Consider the following 20568-nt stretch of genomic DNA (forward strand, 5'->3'; position numbering starts at 1 on the left):
ATATCGTGAATATCTATGGTGGACATACTATGCATATAAACTGGATACGTTTGTACTCTATGGGTTGAAAGGTCTCTAAAATTCCCCAAATTAATTGTAAACTACACATAAACTTATATATGACATGTTTCCTTGCATGTACGTATATAAAATAAGTACTACGTTAACTTAAGATGTCATTAATTTAGTTAAAAATTAAAATCATTCACAGACGGTAAGATTAATTATATAAAACCGAACAAAATGTAAAGTGCTGTCTCTTAATTTCCCCTTAAACAAGATCTGCAACGCAAGGCTCGTGTATTATGAGTACTTGTATTCATGTGACCATGGCTAATTCACATTTTACTGTTCTAGAAGGGTTCAATGTGATAGTAAACTATGAGCTGCTGAGATTTGAGGCTGATGTAAATTAATCACTCGTTTCATTATTACTCGTAGATTAAGCTTCACATTCGATACCATCTGCCTCCAAATACAGAATCCCTATTTGCCGTTATTTTGTTATTATTTATTATTATTTTGCAAGAGACTTGAAATGGATTCAAAAGTACAAAGCATGTCCATCATATTTACATGTTTGGTCTGTGAATATTGAACCATTTATTGCAGGTCTACTATCGGTCCCTGATTTATTACCCGTGGCGATGACCGTGGTTGATAGTTACACCGGACGCGTAGCTTGATTCATTTATTGACTTCTGATCAGTGTCAGCTCTCTACCGTATGAGAGTTTGTAAACAAACATATACGGTACACTATTGCTAGAAAATAATTCCTCGCAGAATAATATTCATATAATAATATTTCCTTGTGATAATATTTTGCTTTATTTTGTAAGTAGAACTTTTTAAATATTACGATGAACTCCATACGGGCAATGCATGGGAGATTTCGTTTAATTTTTATATTTTTATGTTACACGTAAGTGTTACATTGCTTGGTTAGTGTTTTAGTGGAATAGTAATAGTGTAGTATTACTATGAAATATTAAATAGATATGTGGATTAATTCAAGGTCAGGATGGCATAAAAATATGTAGTATATAAATTGCTAAACAATAAATATGGTTTGATAAGGTGATATTAAATTTATGATATTATTTTTATATACGTTTGAAAATTGACAAGAAAAAAATGTTATTGTGTTTTCAATCATTTCACAGCAGTGGATGTTTTGTAGACGTAATGATGACAAGAAACAGTAGAACAATAAGCGTAGGACTAAATTTTTATTGTGGCCGTTATTTAGGAAACGGATTACTAAGTACCTAATTAGTGACTGTTTTGTGATGATTACTTATTTAGTATTTTAATAGGATATTAAAACCCTGGTTGTGTTTGGTTTTTAACTGTTAATTTATGTGCAATTTATATTAGGCTTACGATAGAGCTGTTATGAACATATTATATGTAATAAAATATTAACAATCAATATTTTCTATCTATAAATATAATTATGGATTTGATGTGTTTTGAACAAAGCAATTTTCTCGGCTTTATTGAAGGCTTCTGGTTATTAATAAAACTGCTCACCATTGCAATCTAAACCGTTATTAATTGATAACAAGTACTAGAAAATACATTACACACAACTTGATCAAATATAACGCACACAATGTTAAAATAAATATTGAATGTAGAAATCAGTTGAAGTATTCTTTCACAAGGTAGACGTTTACGCATAAATTAATGTGCCTACACTGCCTTGACAGTAGACAGAATTTACCGCTGGACATAGTTGCGGTGTTAGAACACAAGGGTTGCTGAAGTTCTTGACAAGTAAGGGTGTATTAAGGACACAAAAGCGAGTATTTTCCCTTTGCCAGGGAAGTGTTGTTTGTTCGCCGCTAACAGCCCTGTTGCTCGGTCCTCGTCGAGTCCTCCCTACCCACCCCTTTTTGTGTAACCGATATTAAGGAGAGAAACTCATTCAAAACAAAACCGCGTATGTAAGATGCACGTGGTAAGTACATCAGAACACCTATACTTTGCACACATTAAACAGGCAATAATTACATTCATATGGTACGATTTGGTTCTGTCAAGCAGAGATTCACTATCACTGATACACTGTAGATTACACTCACACTAGGTACGGTATATCTACCCCGCACTCCCACGCACATGCCACAAGCACATCCAGTGAGGAAAGCAGGTACTAAACGGCAATTAGTGTAAGAAGGCGGACCTTTCAGAAGTATTATTGCCTCAATTGTGATGAATGCCTCAGGCCAGGGATATTTAATGCCTAGGTGGACCTGAAGATAGAAGTATTATTGAAGATCTTGAAAGTGAGATAGTTTCAGAATCTGATTGTACCAAGGTTTATACAGGCTAGAGATCTTGATGGAAGTTTATTTTTAAAGCTACGAGTTTATATAGCAATGAGCTCGGAAGGAAACGATGTTCCGAGAGGAAAACATCTCCTTGTGCAGTCAGTCATCCAAAAGACCATGACATTTTGTACTGGAACGTCAAGAGACAAGTGCTCCCATCTGTTTCTAAATTTCAAAAACAATCTTTAATTGTCTAATTATTCTAAAATTATAAACTATTAACAATTTTGGATGGCTCGATGTACATGTGATATCCAATGATAAGAGAACGTATAGCGTAACAACATCCGTATATTTAGGGATGTGCGGAAAAAATTATTTTTTTTGCATTTTGAGAATCTGGTACATTGTATTTACGCATCTTGGCTATATTAATCCCCAACGTGAGCGCCATAATGAAATTACAGGTAAACATGTAAAATTGAAACAGCTGTGCACAGCTGTATATGTCAATATAATATTAACAATTTAAATGTAATACTACATACATCTATGGCGATGTGTTTCATGAGTAAATAATATGCCATTTCTTTTAAAGGCATAATGAAGAAATGCAAAAGTAATGATTAATACTAATATTTTATATATAATTAAATAATTAACCATAATATACGAACGAAACGGTGGAAGCAATTTACGGTTAATATTGAGATATATTATTTGCATCGAAATAAAAAGTCTCAAAAACTTATATTTTACAGTATTTGACCTTTTATCAAAACATTGCAATGGGTAAATTAAATTCTAAATTTAATTGGAAGAAGTTGCATCAAATAAATGTATGACATTCAATGTTTAAGAAATGTTCAGTCAATCCAGACCTGTTATTACAAATGTTGGTTTAATACAGGCAACCTTAAAAAATTTTCCATCTTTTGATTACATAAAAACCAGTTGATTTTAGGAAGTTTATGGTGATACGGCAAAATTACAACAGTGTTGCGAAAGTTTGCTGAGTACTCTCCCTCACTTAAAATACACTAATCAAGTTATAATGTTGTTTACTTGCTAATACAACATCAGCTGATCATTACTCTAATAGATGAAACTGCCTGCCCATTTTCATTCAGTATTAAGTACATTAACTTTTTAAATACAATGAAATCCACTAAATAACTGAATAATTTTGTTATTTAATCTACAATTTTAATATTTTGTATATTAAATAAATAAATAAATAAGACATATAACAATATTCAGGATAGTTTAGTCTAATCATATTCTGGTAATAATTACAAGTAATCAAGTTAGCATTGACTTTATATATGAATCCAAAATAATTTGGATAATTTTTTAAATAATAAATTTTTTAACCAAAGAATAAGCTTACTTAAATTGTAAAAGCTAACAGAAATTATTGTTAAGAGTAATTATTTATGATGACTTAAAACAGGTTTTCAAAATGACTCAATCTTCATAAATATATGCGTGCGCCCTCCAGTGCAAGTCATTTACGGCTTGTCATAATAACTAATTATAAATAATTACTTTTAATAGTAATTTAAGTACATATTTTGTATTAAATAAACTATTTGTGAAATTCGAAACAGTCTTCTACTATTCCACTGAAGAAATAATAATGCATTCTGAGTTATACATTTTTATTTGAAAATGGTAAAGCAAGCCTCTTTAATAACTATTGAAAAAAAACTTGATGACTTTTGCTCCTAGCGGTAAAAAAGAGTAAAAAGTCTTAAAGGAGTTTTCTTACGAAATTTAAAAGTTTACAGCGGTATTGGAAAATGGCGACTTAGTTTTAAAATGTTAAATACGTAATTCTAATAATCATAAAAGAAAATAAGTCAGGCGTAGGACAAAAATACCTCAGTTGATCACCCCGTATATTAGTTTTATCAATAGTAATAAAATAACTATTGAAAGTGATTCAATATATACATATAACAAATACATAGCAGAACCATACTATTAAATATAAGGATTTTGGTTACCATTATACGATAGATGACATCAATTTATTTTGGATCAAATTCTATTTAAAACTGTGCAGACTTTTAAAAGAGTTTTATCCTATTTATAATAACTCGTTAAACTTTGATCCGACGGTTCTCATTAACACAGCATAGCGTAGGGATATATGTAATGAAGTGCATAATGTGACAGGACTCGAATATAATCCTTGAATTTTTATCAAGCTTATTAGCTTCCATAAAATATTGTACTGAAATAGGATGGAAGTATTTTTATGAAAAAAGTAATTATTAATTTAAGTTTATTAATTTTTGAACTACACCAATGAATATACTGTCTCACAGATTTTGTATGCTGTGCATAAAGGCATATACGTTACTATACATGTATAAATGACAATGTTTGGAACGACACGAAAAGGTAAAACTGCAGCAGTTCTTTTTACTAGCTGCTTTAAAGATTTCAATAAAAAAGATCTTTTGTCCTATTATTAAGTATAAGACTTATAATAGTTACATTTGTTATTTAGTAATAAACATGTATAAGGTTATTTCTCATGTTTATAATTTTGTGGACATGCAGTTGTGTCGTAAGTTTATAAATTTCATTTAATGAACATTTCTAATCATGGTTTGTTTAATCAGTTTAATTTATTTAACTCAAAATTAAAAAAAAACAGGTATCCCCTAAGCTTGCCCTTCCATTTTCCATGACAAGAGATTTCGCGATGTGTCTATGTCAGTTAGTTAATAACGGTGTTAAAAATAATATGTATATGTGTGTGTTTCTACAAATTATGTTATATCAATTATTGTATGATATTGTAAAAATTTAATTAATTAAATATTAAAATGTAAATAATTATACTAAATTAATGGGTTTACTTGACCAATTAAAAGTAATATTAAGGTGATCCGATTCAATTACCAGTAATTTCAAGATGACTTGTATTTGAATTTGTTTCTCCCATTAACTCAGGTGTTTTGGTTCATCAGACAGTAGACCGTGTGATGTGAGTTTGAGATATATTATAATCTTATATGTATAGTAGTTACATTATATATAGGGTGTATATTATGTCTGGAAACACCCAAATATATCCTTTAATAATTTAAATATAAATTTGAAACCTCTTACAATCGTGATAGAGATTGGGCATCTACTTTTTGGAACAATGTTTTGTTATGTCACACCAACGGGGGACGTCCTGCCGAGGGTATCGTGAATACTCTTAATGGAAGCCTATACCTTGTGATACATAATTTTAAAGGTAATAGCTTACTGAATTGAATGCCACAAACCGCATCTCAAAGGAATTATTCTATCAGAAAATAGAGCATTTTTAGTATTGAAAATTTACTGATGTTCAACAATGTAATTTTAACATGGTTCTTGCCACAAAATGTGTTACACTAATTTTTTAGCATTTTTTAAATGTTCAATTAAAATAAAATAAACAATTTATTTTTAAGCTGGTTCCATTAGTACAAATTTACCAGTTTTTATTACAATGAATAAAACTTATGAGTCACTTTCTCTGATTACTTATGAATCTGTACTTGGTGTTTTCCAGTCAGCAGGAAGGTTTAAAGAGACAAAGGTCACTAGCCTATGAGAAACATTATTGTGTTATTAATCATCTGGTCTACAGGTTTCAGTTTGTTGAGCATGGAGCTTTCACTAGACAGGTCTAAGCTTGGGAATTACAAATGGACAAAGGTCATATCATTCCTGTCGAGTTAATCAGTGTCTCTGAAGCATTGCTGTCAACAAGTTATCTAATTACAGTAGTTCAGTTTATATTTGGCATTTTAATGGAATTGTCTGAAAGAGAACGAATTACTCTGTTGATGATGCGAGGATATGGCGATCGTCAAAGATCTTATCGGGAAGTTTGTAATTTGTTTAATGACACTTTCCCAGAAAGGAATCCCATAAGTGTTTCAACAATATCAAAAACTATTGAAGGTTTTGAAATGACAGGGAGTGTACGTAATCGGCCAAAGTCGGGTAGGATACAATCTGCAACAGATGAAGAACATGCACTAGATGTTTTGCAAACATTTAATGAAGACCCACATACATCGCTCAGAAAAGCTGCACAGCAACATGATATGCACCCTATGTCTGTGAGTAAGATTTTGAAAATTAATAAATACAAACCATTTAAAGTTCATTTAGTCCAACAGTTAAGTGAGGATGATTACGACAGAAGAGTTGAGTTTTGTGAACTTATGATGCGCAAATGTGATGACAATAGAGATTTTCTGACCAACATACTATTTTCTGATGAGGCAACTTTTTTCCTAAATGGCAATGTTAACAGGCACAATTGCCGTTACTGGGCTAGTGAAAACCCACATTGGATTACTGAGTCCCATTCACAGCAACCACAAAAACTGAACGTATGGTGTGGAATTTTAGGTAACAAAATTGTTGGACCCTTTTTCATCAATGGAAATTTAAATGCCGAACTTTACTACAATATGCTCCAAAATGAAATAATCCCAGCTATTCAAATTGCATCAGGAGAATACTTTGATAATGTATGGTTTCAGCAGGATGGTGCTCCACCCCATTATGGGAGCCAGGTAAGAGAGTATTTGGATTTAAGATTTCCTCATAAATGGATTGGCCGAAGAGGAGAAATCGAATGGCCTCCAAGATCTCCGGATTTGTCACCAATCGATTATTTCCTATGGGGTCATTTAAAATCCAATGTTTATAGAAGAAAGCCTCATAATTTGGAAGACCTAAGAAACAGGATTATAGAGGAGATTGCTTTGATAACTGAAGAAATGTTAGGCAACTCTGTCGAATCATTTTACACAAGATTGGCTCATTGTCAAATCGTAGAAGGAACACAGTTCGAACAATTGCTTTGACACCAAATGCAGGTAAAACGTTTGTTGTAAGACTTTTCTAACAGCATACATTATTTTTTATTTGTAATAAGAAATCAATAACATAATTATTTCCATAATTGTACTGTAATAAAAACTGGCAAATTTGTGCTAATAGAACCAGCTTAAAATGAAATTTTGGTTTTATTTAATTGAACATTAAAAAAAATGCTAAAAAATTAGTGTAACACATTTTGTGGCAAGAACCATGTTAAAATTACATTGTTGAACATCAGTAAATTTTCAATACTAAAAATGCTCTATTTTCTGATAGAATAATTCCCTTGAGATGCGGTTTGTGGCATTCAATTCAGTAAGCTATTACCTTTAAAATTATGTATCACAAGGTATAGGCTTCCATTAAGAATAATCACGATACCCTCGGCAGGACGTCCCCCGTTGGTGTGACATAACAAAACATTGTTCCAAAAAGTAGATGCCCAATCTCTATCACGATTGTAAGAGGTTTCAAATTTATATTTAAATTATTAAAGGATATATTTGGGTGTTTCCAGACATAATATACACCCTATATATATACTTTACTTTATATATATATATACATATTTACTTTATATATATGAAGTTATTGACTAATTTTACAACGAAAAGCGTCATTGATATAAAGTTTTAACAATGCAACAGATATTTGACAATCCATGCAGAATTTGTTTAGCTTGTAAATATTTTCAATTATTTACCTTATCTAGTGGCTCCTGTAACAATTTCGAAATACTGGTATACTCATTTCATGATCCACGAACAGGTTTAACAAAACAACATATTACACTGACTTTTACGTTATGAATATTAAAAAGGCAAGTGTTGATGACGGAACAACGTCATCAACAGTGTAAGAGTTGTTTGACAACACGACAGTCTATCGAGTTAAAGTTGAGGAGTTGAAAAAAGCGATGAATTATTAATGAACACTCTGTCAATGCATCGAAATAATAATCTGCTGTCACGCCACTGTTGCTCATCTCCTTACTTGGTTATTGTTCTGTTCTTTTTCACGACATTCACCTAAAAAAGAAACATTCCTCTTTTCAAAGTATTAGAATATAGTAAAACAAACAGAACATCCATTTTGGTAATTAAACGTCGGAATTTAGCAAATGTCGTCATTGAAATAATGTTTCCCGGTCAACTATGGATTCCACTACTACAATACTTTTCTAATTATCACCGATAAACAATATTTCAAAATTTTGTACAGTTTTATTTGTAGTACTCGATATGCAGCTGCAGTATACTAATGGCTTGGCTGCTGTTATCTGTGCTAATGAGTCTAAGCAATCCAATACATGAGCCGAAACAAATAAAAATGCTGTAATCTTGATCTGATAGTTAAGATTGGTCTGATCGTTGTGAGCCCAGCAAACAAGAGGCCAGGAAAGTTCTTTAGTAGCTAAATAACGTAATTACATTAAAGCTTGAGTGCTTTTATGAAGATTAACTTTATTTTATGCCTGTTGAAAAATCAGTGATACCAACATCAGTTAATTCGTGAAACTAGTGAAAGCATAAATTCCGTGACTTCAGTACATAATTAGTTGCAAAAAGTACATTTCTGTATCTATCTAATTAACCATAAGTGCATTACTTTAGTGAGCCCCGGACTATACTATTCGGGCCCCCATTATTACATACATATGATGCTCAATGAACGGTACAAACTTAATCAAAATATTTTTTTCTTTACAAAATGAAGAAAGAAACTTTTTTTAACTTATATAAATAGCTCATAAAATTGTCAATATAGCGGTTTTTACAGTACTAATTAATAACTAAAAAACCTCTTTGAAGCCTCGAATGGCTACTTTACTTTTACTAAAATTACATTGGCTTCGGAACTGTTATAACTTCAATGCACCTGAAGAATTCTTTTCTAATTTAATCGTGTATAAGTGTTTTGCAAAATTTCAACTCGTTTCTTCAAACCATTGTGGAGTTACTAAATGTACTGTGGCCTAAATAATTACCTGGAGAATTTGGTATTGCTCATCTAGGAACAACTCTTACAACACATGTGAAGCATTACAACACATAACATTAATTACAACACATAAACAATGTGAAGCTTAAACATATTCAACATAAAATAAAAGAAAAACCGTTTTTACAGACTCAGTTAATGGATTAAAAAATACCATACTTAAATAAATAATAATAGCTTAATGCTAAAATAAAAACAAAATTATAGTATAAACTTATTTAACAAAACCACAATTAAAAACCTGTAATCCATAAGGCATATTTATAAATTTGTTTGTACTTAATTTACATTTTTTAGGTTTATACCCATTTAAGTTTATGTGGTACACCCTAATAAGTTGTACCATATTATATATAACTATTATAAATTACTATATAATACTGATAGAAAATGGCCTTAGAACCTAGTATTCAAAAGTATTATGTAATGTAATGCTATGAGTAGTTTGGAAGACATGACCTTATAAAATATAAGTATAGTTACATTGTGTTACATCACAAAAAAAACGGCATCTGAGCTTAAACTTATTCAATTGTCAAATGAAGCTTTTTATTCCTTTTAACGCTGTGACGTCATGGATGGCATCATACATTTTGATAGTCTGAGTTAGTTCATCCTGTACACTAAGAACTTAAGGTTTTCGAAAAACTTTCATTTTATTTCATTTCATTTTTATTTATTTATCTCATTTACATATAATACAAATATAGTGATAATAATATACACGAGAAGGTACCCACATGGGCAAAAGCCTGTGTGTGAGAACCGAGTCCATCTTCACTCGAGTTTGCAATCACAATAATACTAATATATAATGTAAATATTAGAACAAAATTACAATTGTATGGTTTAAAGATAACTAAAGATAACTAATAGTAAACATACTCTGTTTGGATGCATATTAACTAAATTCAAGCAGTGTAAAAAGTAATAATTTAATAAGTTATGATAATGGAACGACATGACAAAGATGCAACAAATTCTAGTATATGAAGTTTTATGGCTATAAGATGTAAGACAACATACGGGATGAGCTTAAAGAGTGCGCAAGAAACATTATTTTAAGAGCTATAAAAAAGGAAAAGAAAAATAAAAAGATAAACAGAAACTAATCATTTTATTGTTGTCGATTTCTAGAACCTACACTATATCGAAATTAATGCATTCCTTCACAAGAAAAAAAAAACACACACGCATGCATGCAAAGCTAAAAAAATACACTCACACACACTCACCCACACCACACACACACACACACACACACACACACACACACACACACACACACACACACACACACACACACACACACATGCGCGCGCGCGCACGCACTCACAGGAATTTTAGGAATTTAAACCGGAAATTCGTGTCTTTCATAACCAGAAATAAATATTTTAGAAAACATATTTTTTCTAAACTTGTTCGTATTGACCATTTGAATGATTTAGTCACTATAGTCTTCATAAGCCAACCTTTTGAAGCTTTTTTTAGCTTTCTTGGGTTTGGTTAAGCTAGATAATATTTATTGATACATAGTAAAGTTAAACTTACCATATATATATATATATATATATATATATATATATGTGTGTGTGTGTGTGTGTGTGTGTGTGTGTGTGTGTGTGTGTGTGTGTGTGTGTGTGTGTGTTTTATCTTATCCTTCGTAATGATTGATGGATGCAATGTATGAAGTTGACTATATAGATCTTTTAAATCTCGTCATATCTTTGCGATGAAAAATCTGTCGGCGGCGCAACCAATGTCAAAAATAGTGTCCACAGTGCTCTTAACAGATGACGGCGATAACGGAATTTGTTTCAATTCGTATCTTACTGTCTCACCACTAAAGACGAAAACGTTTATACTCGTTTGAAAAAAACCCAGAAACGTTGCGTGGCGTCGGACACCCAGCTAGGATACGCCCATGTTTTACTGTGGTATTTGCTGTAGCTAGAATTGGAACGCGCACCGGTCTAGTTGCTGATGCAATTTTATCGCCCAGCTACAGTCCTTAGATTCTGACTGAACACGTTAGTAGTAGCACCATGAGCCTGAAATTCATTGTTCTCAGAGACTAATTAGTACTTTTTAAGAGTTTAAAGTGAACGAAAGTCACAATAAGGCTGTCAAACGCGCTTATATATATATATATATATATATTGATCATTCTTAAAATTTAATGTCGAAGCCTTCGAATTGGGTTCTTGCGGATGTTATGATGAGACCCAGTCCGGAACATCTTTAGGGCAGGACCCGGCAAGTTTAGCCTTTGTAGACGGACAAATTGGCTACTACCCTTCAAAAACTACAATCCCTTGCAATCTAGTGTAGGATATGTGGTTAAGGATTATGCATTATGTGTTTACAGAACCTGATGTTTTTTACATAATGGACATTTGATCTAATTATGAGACCTTGAGGATAATTTATAATGATATGTATGTCGTCCGTGTACAAATATAAGAATTGTTCTCAACTAATCTTTAATTTGCAATCTGAATTGTCATTGATTGAAAACTACAAACACAATATAAAAAATCAACTTAAGGAAGGCGAATCCATTAGCTTACTTGAGAATAGAATTGCTTGAAAAATATTTACATCATATTTTAACACTATAAAGTGCCCATTTGTATTAACCAGAAAATCGTCACATTTGATTATACATTTCGTATGGTGAGTGTCAGGCAGCTGCCACTACCTCAGAGGGTCAGTCCACAACGAGAGAAGAGAGGAATCTCGTTGAGTTGGATTATCTAGAAGCCACTTTATGTTCTTCGCCACGTCCTAATACTCTCATTCAATAACAAACGCTTCTGACGTTTCAATTTGCTTTCCTAAAGTGAAAACACGATCCCATGAATGATTGAGTGCCACCAGATTCAGGCCAAATAAAATGTTGGATTTGGAACAGCTCACCGGTATTATATTCAAAGAGGGTGTATTAAAAAACTTTTTGGGATGCATTTCCACAGCAGATTGTATTTAGGAAGAGCCGTATACACCAGTTTTCAACTTTTACTTTATTTTCCCTCCCCAAATGTGTCCATATAAAAACGTATCTAATATAGATAACTTTTTAACTGCACCATGGATTGTAATTAATCCTGTTTTTCATGTATACCTACTCTTACTTTTTACACTCATAACTATCAATTCAAAGCATATTTTTGTAAGCACGTTTGTCTTTTGTTGCATTGTACACCCTTGAAAAGTTGTAAAATATTTTAATAACCTGTTTAATTTGATTTAAGAAGTTATTTTAAGACAGAAATACTAAGAAAATGATGTATTTTTACACTTATTTCATGTAACATTTGACCGAATATAAAAAGAATAAACTATTTAAGTTAACGATTTAAACTAATTTGTCAAAAATCCCACATAATGATCGTTGTAGATAAGTATTTCAGTGAATAAAATAAGTCAGGATGTTTCACGTGTAGTATATAGATTTAATGAATTCTTCCAATAACAGTTTTGTTCCTTCGTTTAACGTTTATTATTGACAATGGATGATTTGAAAGCACAACTTGGGTCTTTTTCGTTTAAGGGCCAGCACAAAAGACCCTAGCTTGCCTATTCAAAACTCAGATCACGCGATGCTTGCCCGCTGCGCAGCGCTTTGCGCTGCTTGCTCTTTTAGAAAAAAAAATTAACTCGAGCTTGCAAAGTCCAAGCCCACTGAACAACGCCATGACTGCTTACACACACAAAACTCAGACAGGACTAACGCAGGTTTCATTACAGGCAAAAGATAAGCAGCGCGCGTTTATCACTGATAAGATAAGACGAGTTTATACTAGAAGTAGTACCTGGACTACTGCCCTACGAACTAATAACACAAAAAAAACGATTAAATACACTGTCAGTCAGGTATAGTATGTTTGTAAGGTGCTGGCCCTTAAACGAAAAAGACCCGACAACTTGATTTTGGCCACTTACCTTCGTTATACCTTATGAGTACTCAGAGTACAATATAAGAATTAAAGTAACAACTTGCAATAGAAGACAAATTTTCAAACCTGGCGGTGAGCGTTGTAGTTAGACCTGTTTATTTCAATATTCAAATTAATATCTTTCGCCTGAATAAGAATAATAACATCGCTCCTCTGATGATTCGGCATTAGTTCACAGGGAATTCATATGATTCCTATATTCGTTTGTAGGCCAGTTCATATTGGGTGAATTGAAGTCCTTTAAGTTCATCTACGTTTCAGTTTTAATTGGATGACTCTCGAAGTTATGCTCGTCTCAGTTGAACTGTGGGGCCAATCTGGGTAGAAGGTTTGATAAATTAGGAGAGAAAGCACGTTTTAGATTTTAATTGTTAAAATCTGGAACAAAGAGAACAACAATACAGAATACAAACATTATTTCAAGGAATCAGTAAGACTGTTATTACAATCTAAAATGTAGTTAATACAGCTATAGTTAGAATTTGTTTAAGTCGATGTACGTTGCTATAACTATATTTAGTTAATACACTTATATCATAAGGGCATATTTGATATAGGGTGTTATCTTAAAAGATAATGAAATGACTTGCCCTACAAAAAACCTTTACTTCACTTTACTTGTTGTTCACCGAATTGTATGCTATTATAGCCATTATTTCGTTATAAAATTAAGTTAATATCGAGTTAATAGCGATTTAATGATCCATAGTACTTGGTATATCTTATAACAATAGAAATATAGAAAAACTGTTTTATTTTATCCCAAAGTAGGGGGTATATATATAATATTTTAAATAATTTCCTATTATTTACACGAATTACTTGATAATGCCATTTAGTTCTCCCAATTACACTATAATAATAAAAAGTTACACTTTCATTTATAGGAGTTATATCAAATCAACTTTATTTTATGCGTTATTAATGCAATTTACTATTGCGTTATAAAATGTTGATCATAAACCAACTATCTCTTTATAAGAAAATAATGTGTTAGTGGACCAAAAAATACCTGTCGTTTGCATATTCAATGAAGAATGCCTTACTTTAATAACACATGTTATAACCGTTTATGTTGAATAAATTCAAAACTTTATAGCAGAAGTTCAACTGCATATAGCTCATGACTATTCTATATATAATAATTGTACGTTTAATCTACCTTTTCTTAGTTCAAATTATGTATATTGAACTGGTCATATTTTAAAATACGTAATTATCTCCACAAAATTTGTTACTTTGAATATATTTTCTATTAAAATAATAGTATACAACCTATTAAAAACGCAGAGCTAGATTTTTACTTAAATAATAACAATGGTTACAAATTCACGGTGAACTTTTTATAAATATAATCAGAAGGGAAATGTACATTTCTGCGTCAGCTGACAATACAGAACACTGTGCAGTGTTCACAGCATGCAAGATTAATGTCAATTAACCTCCAACCACCATTACCTCACAGCACGGTTAGTTATTACATATCTTTTTCAAATATATACTGAATAGAAATGTACATTTTTGCGTCAGCTGACAAATACAGAACTGTGCAGTGTTCACAGCATGCAAGATTAATGTCAATTAACCATCAACCACCATTACCTCAATGCATGGTTAGTAATTATTTCTGATTTTTCGGTATTTAGTCACTCTTGGCTTTGTACACATTATATATCAGTGTAAAATTGTAATAAGAAGCTTTTCAAACAAGCCAGCATAAAACAGTTACAAAATATTAAAAGAAAATATTTAATCTTTAGTAAATTTCATTCACTATTATTAAAGTACCTTTTTAAATTGAAATAGTTTGGAAGTTTGGTTGTTTCAAAGCCTTGTTTAGTGAAAATGGATATTTAATAAAACAAAAAATGGATATTTATGGCGGCTGTTGTACATAGCCACTTTATAACAGTGAATGTTATAGTATAAAACGCATCTTGTGCCTGCTGGCAAGCTCAGAGTATAAATAATACTTAATCAAAACTATTATAAACATGCAGGTTAGTTTTTGTATTAAGTATAAACTAAAGTATAGTTAACAATGTTTGAATCAAAACATTTAAAACTATTTAGTGGTACAGAAACTCAACTGTATATCTCAGGAAGGTTCATGTCTAGCTGCTTTATAACTACCAGTGGAACCTACATTTGGTACAGCAAAAACCGATGTGTCACATCCGATAAAACATTTGGATGTCCCTGAGCGGCACATCACTACTACAGCTGAAAAAAATGATCGATATTGCAGTAGAAAGGGTTGGTTGATAGGCCTAGTTAGCTGTAAACGATGACTGTTGGAGTGTGTGCAACTCCCTTAATATTAAAGGTTTTTGCAAGCCTAAACATGAGCGGATATTGTCTCTCCTGACCGCTTTGACTGAAAGAGGGTGTAACAGAGCTACCCTCCCCTCCTACCAGGTTGACATTACTGAGATTGTGTTTGTTATCTTTCCATGGTGGATACCATATAGAATGTCGTCAGGATGCCGTCTCTACACCTAATCTTACTCACCATGTCACTCCAGTAGTAAAGAAAAAGGTTCTTTTAGGACTAAGTGCAATGAGAGATTCTAAATTTCCTGTCATAAAGCGAGCAGCAAGAAAACAATACCTGTACTTTCAAAACCTGCAGTAAATAGTTTCCGATTAATTATTTGTTACACCTGTACTTGTTTATTTTAATAGTTTTATCCAGAATATCTATTCGTGGCTTTATCTTTTATTTAATTTGTTTCAACTATTTTCGGTAAATTTTAAATATTATTGGAATAGATATTTGTTAACGATACGTAAGTTTGTCTTTTTCGGTAATCAGTAAAAACTTTAGAGAGGACATGTTTTGTATAAAAAAGGTAAAATGATTGCAGAAGCATAAAGTTTGACACAGAAAAATTAAGCTGTCACGATGATCGTGGAGCTACCAACTGTAACTTAGATTAATGTGATGTAATAGGAGATATCGATATTAATATAAATGTTTCTAAGAGAGTAGCTTAGACTACACCTGATATTTAATACAGTTACTGAACATTTCTGCGTTCTGAATAAAACTTCAGCCGTATCTTTGCCATTGTGATCTGAAAGTATAATGGGTCTTAAATTGTAAGTAACTGCTTACTACCGCTTTTTGTAACTGATACTTGTTTACGTGGTAACAGGATGAGGTGTGGAGAACCCGTGAGCTCCAAACAATTTGTATCTATTCTATCTATTCTTTGAAAAAAGCCATATTTATAGGCTCATTAACAAAAGTAAAACTTGTGTGGCTTTTGGCAAATGATTTCCGAAAACAACCTTGAATTACAACACAATTTTTGTTCTTTGTTTAAAGTTTGTTATTGAAGATAGAAGGTTTGAAAGGGTAACGAGATTTTGGACATTTGCCATCGTTATATGTTACAAAACTTATAACGATGGAAAATGTCTGACATTCTGTAACCCTTATGATTTTTGTATTAAAAGGAACAGGATAACGATCTAGAATGGAAATAACTAAACAAAGATGAATCTATAACAATATTTACGATAAGCAAAGAAAGAAACATATATAGCACCTGAGTCAAAGAACTGAATTAAAGGAATAACTAGAAAAGCGACACCAATAAAGTACAATATTAATTACGCCTCTCAAAATGTTAACTTATGTTTAAAGTAAAAGCCGTTCTGCTGATAATCCGTATTCTGCCGTCCTCATAGGTCACTGGCCCAATAGAATAAAGAGAGAACCGATACAGTACAAGGTCGGTGGTAATGATAGGGCCGGGCTACGGTCACAGACAGGATTTGAACCAACACTATATCTAGCAAAGATCTACAGTCCGACGTCTTAGACTACTCGGCAATTGGGACTCCCGGCTATTCTAAGACATCACTCCCTATAAAAAATCTATATCTTATAGTGAACATCATCTGTAAGTCTGGTGCTCGACTACTCAACATCGTAAACATGGATCGTCAAATACTTTCTGGCCTTACTGCTAGGCGCTGATTTGGAGATGAATGCTGTCATACAGAACAATATTTATAGTAACATAGAACGGTTTACCACTACCATATATTTGCTGGCACTGAACTCTTTACTACCACTTTACCGTACCATCTAAAGGATACACATCTGACCACTCTAACTATAACAATCACGCACGTGTATGATTTATGTGATTAACCTATCATTTACAGGGAGCCTTAAAATATACCTATTTGGTTTTCATATTGATCCCACTTACCACAATCGGAAAATAATGATTAATTAAAAATAATTAATAACAAACAAATAAACAACTTTACATTAAAATAGGATGGTTCACTAACAATGTTGACTATGTTAAAATAATATGAGGACATAAGCAGATGTAACCGATGTAACATAAAATTGTTTTAATAAATAATTATAAATTTGCGTTGAATTACTAATTTCAAAACTGGCAAATTTATACTGCATTTTAAAACAAATAAGTTTCACTATTTTTAAACACATATTTGCTGTTCTATTTGTCCTTTATCAAAAGTAAATATCTAAAGATTTTGCAGCCGTCAGGATAAGTTTTAAAAGACAATTTCTATACTTAACATATACGTCTCCCAAAAAGGAAGTAATAAATGATTTTCCAAGTCTGAAAGTTTTCTAAATGGCCTGAATTCATCTACAAGATTATTTCATAAGTAGCAATACTGGCGTGTTAAAAAAACAATAATTCTTCGACCAAACGATTACTTTATTTGTTGATCGAAACACATCAATACATCTGTCAATAAACAAAATCATCTGTAATCTTCAAAATTCCGGAGGGTTAATGTCAATACCCCTAAAGACCCCTTCATGGGTTATGTAATAGCCAAGAGGTTCTTTCAGATTTTCATTTCCATCGTTCAAAAATATTGATAAATTAGACTACCTAAATTAATTGATTTGGCTCTATAAAATGGTCTCAAATTATATTTCTGAAACACACTTTTCAAAATATTAGCTAAATACCTCTTAATTCTGATAAGATTAATCGCCAAATCTATTTAAAGTATAATAATGTACCTTTTTACTAGTAGGTTATAAATAATATCTCTCTACCTGTACATTAAAATCATTTAGTCAAGATATGATATTGAAAAAAAAAAAAAAAAAACTATTGAAGTTCCCATTTTTTTCTTTTAATATTTCAAGTAGGATTTGTAAAATTCATTCAAATTATATATCATGGGAATGCAAGAAATGAATAGGCCTACACGCATTTGTTCAACTGAACTGTGAATGTTCGATGTGAGCCTGTAGTATTTGATAAATGTTTCCAAGAATCGGCTCGCAGATTATTGAACTACCTCCCATACGTCATCACTTTCGTTGGCAACTTTCCCCGGTTTCTGGCGACACTAAAGGAACATATATTATTATGAAGGAGTATGCCGAGGGCGGTCCAGCCTGAGGTATACTATGATTGTGTCACTGGCAGAGGAATAAAATTCCCAGCAATGTGTGAAAAGTTGTGTAAAATCGAATTTGATAAACTAGATATGAGTGCATCAATACATTAAAACATCTTTAATCAACTTAGTATTTCTAGTTTACTTAAATAATACAGTTTTTCCTAAACAGTAATAATCATTATAATAAAAAGTGAACATTTAGATTTTTCTTTGGACTATAGTAACGTTTTACGTTCGTCATGACCATATATTTGTGATATATATCAAATAGCCGTTTTAAAGATTAGAATATACTATTTCGAATACACACGTGTGAATGAATTGATGCTGATAGCCTAACGAGTGTTAATATTTAAAACCTACTTTTGAGATAAATGCGTCAAAATTATTACTTTCTTATAACTGTTATTAGTAAAAGAATATTAGCTTTAAAATATATTATTGTGTCCCTCCAGTTAACAACCAAGTACCCACTTCATACCATATTCAACTATTTAATCTTGCAATAGTAATTTCTAAATAATTGAGAACTATATATATGGCTAAACTTGTAAGTAGGATATTTGAAAGGCAATGAATGATGTCCACGTATAGATTTTTAGCAATACATTACTACTGAACATAAGTATTACTTTCAGATGTACCCTGATTTATTTCATTGTAATCTGTAATAAACGTAAAAGTTTTCATTTATGGTGATCATAACCTACCACTGAACTTTTCTTAATTGACCATAACTAACGTCATACTTTTCATAGAATCTTATATAAATATTTACAGATTATCAGGATATATTACAATACTATATATTCATATAAAATTATTGTTTTTGTGCACAAGGTACAATTTTGGTAATAGAATTATTTAGCCAGCAACGCTGAGCCTAAATGTCATATTTTCCGTAGGCAACAGCAGCCAGCCTCAGCAGGACCACAAAACAGAACATTGCATTTGGTGGGCTAGGTTTAAAGCCATGTTTATTCTAGAGGTAGAGTTTTGTGGGCTACAGCCCATTACTGGACCTCTCCCGCAATTGTTTCCTCTCCTCTTTCCATCTTTAATTCTGTTTTTCCGATATTTCCCGGTAGTGGAAAAATGGTGTACTTTGTGACAGCCCAGTCCTAAACCAATAGAAAAATAAATCACAGGGAACCGTGGTTGACCACTGATGAGTGTACTTTGTTTGTAATTTTAGCAAATATTATCTTTTATATCATTTTTTTAGATTAGATATAAATTTTCTTTTATATGTTCATATTGAAAAGATATGTGATATATTGTTAAATGCCAATACAACATACGTCATCTATGGAGTTTAAGTATTTTGATCAGTCATGCCATTGCAAACATTACAAAATATTATCTTGATATTCTTTTACTTACAAATATTAAGATTTATTTGTAATTTATATTATAACTTGATGGTAAATCTAATCATTTCCTTCTAAAGGTTAATCACAGAGCATAAAAGAAATGCCTTGACTGAAAACTTTGTGACATCAGATAACATTGAAGTTCACCGTATTTCCCAGATTGGGGAACTTGTTTCTTTGTTGAAATAGTTGATCAACTATGAGAATGAGTTCTCAAAGTTTTCAAGTTCTTCTGATAAGTGGTATCATGGAATCGACTATCTAAATTTTGCTTCTTTACTTAAGTTCAGTGTTCTGATAAAACAAACTAAACAAATTAGTACTCTTTAAAAGCTTAGTTGTTTTCAGAGCTCTTTCGCCTTATTGAAAACCTCACAGACTTCAGAGTAACATTATTAGTGGAATCTTGTCAGCAATCAGTGGATCTTTTTCTTAGATTTACTTTGGCCGTTGTTGTAGATAATCCCAAAATATGAATTTCAAGATTGATTGGAATTCAATTTGTTTACTCTTTTCTTGTTGACGAATTTGTGTTATTTGCTAAGTGAAATAAAAGTCAAAAGATTATAAATATTGTATTATTGGGGTAAATTTAATTGAAGGTCATTAATTGAACATACAGAGATGTCGGTTAGTGTAAAATTATCAA

The sequence above is a fragment of the Homalodisca vitripennis genome, chromosome X, assembly GCF_021130785.1.
Source record: "Homalodisca vitripennis isolate AUS2020 chromosome X, UT_GWSS_2.1, whole genome shotgun sequence".
NCBI classification, from domain to species: Eukaryota; Metazoa; Arthropoda; class Insecta; order Hemiptera; family Cicadellidae; genus Homalodisca; species Homalodisca vitripennis.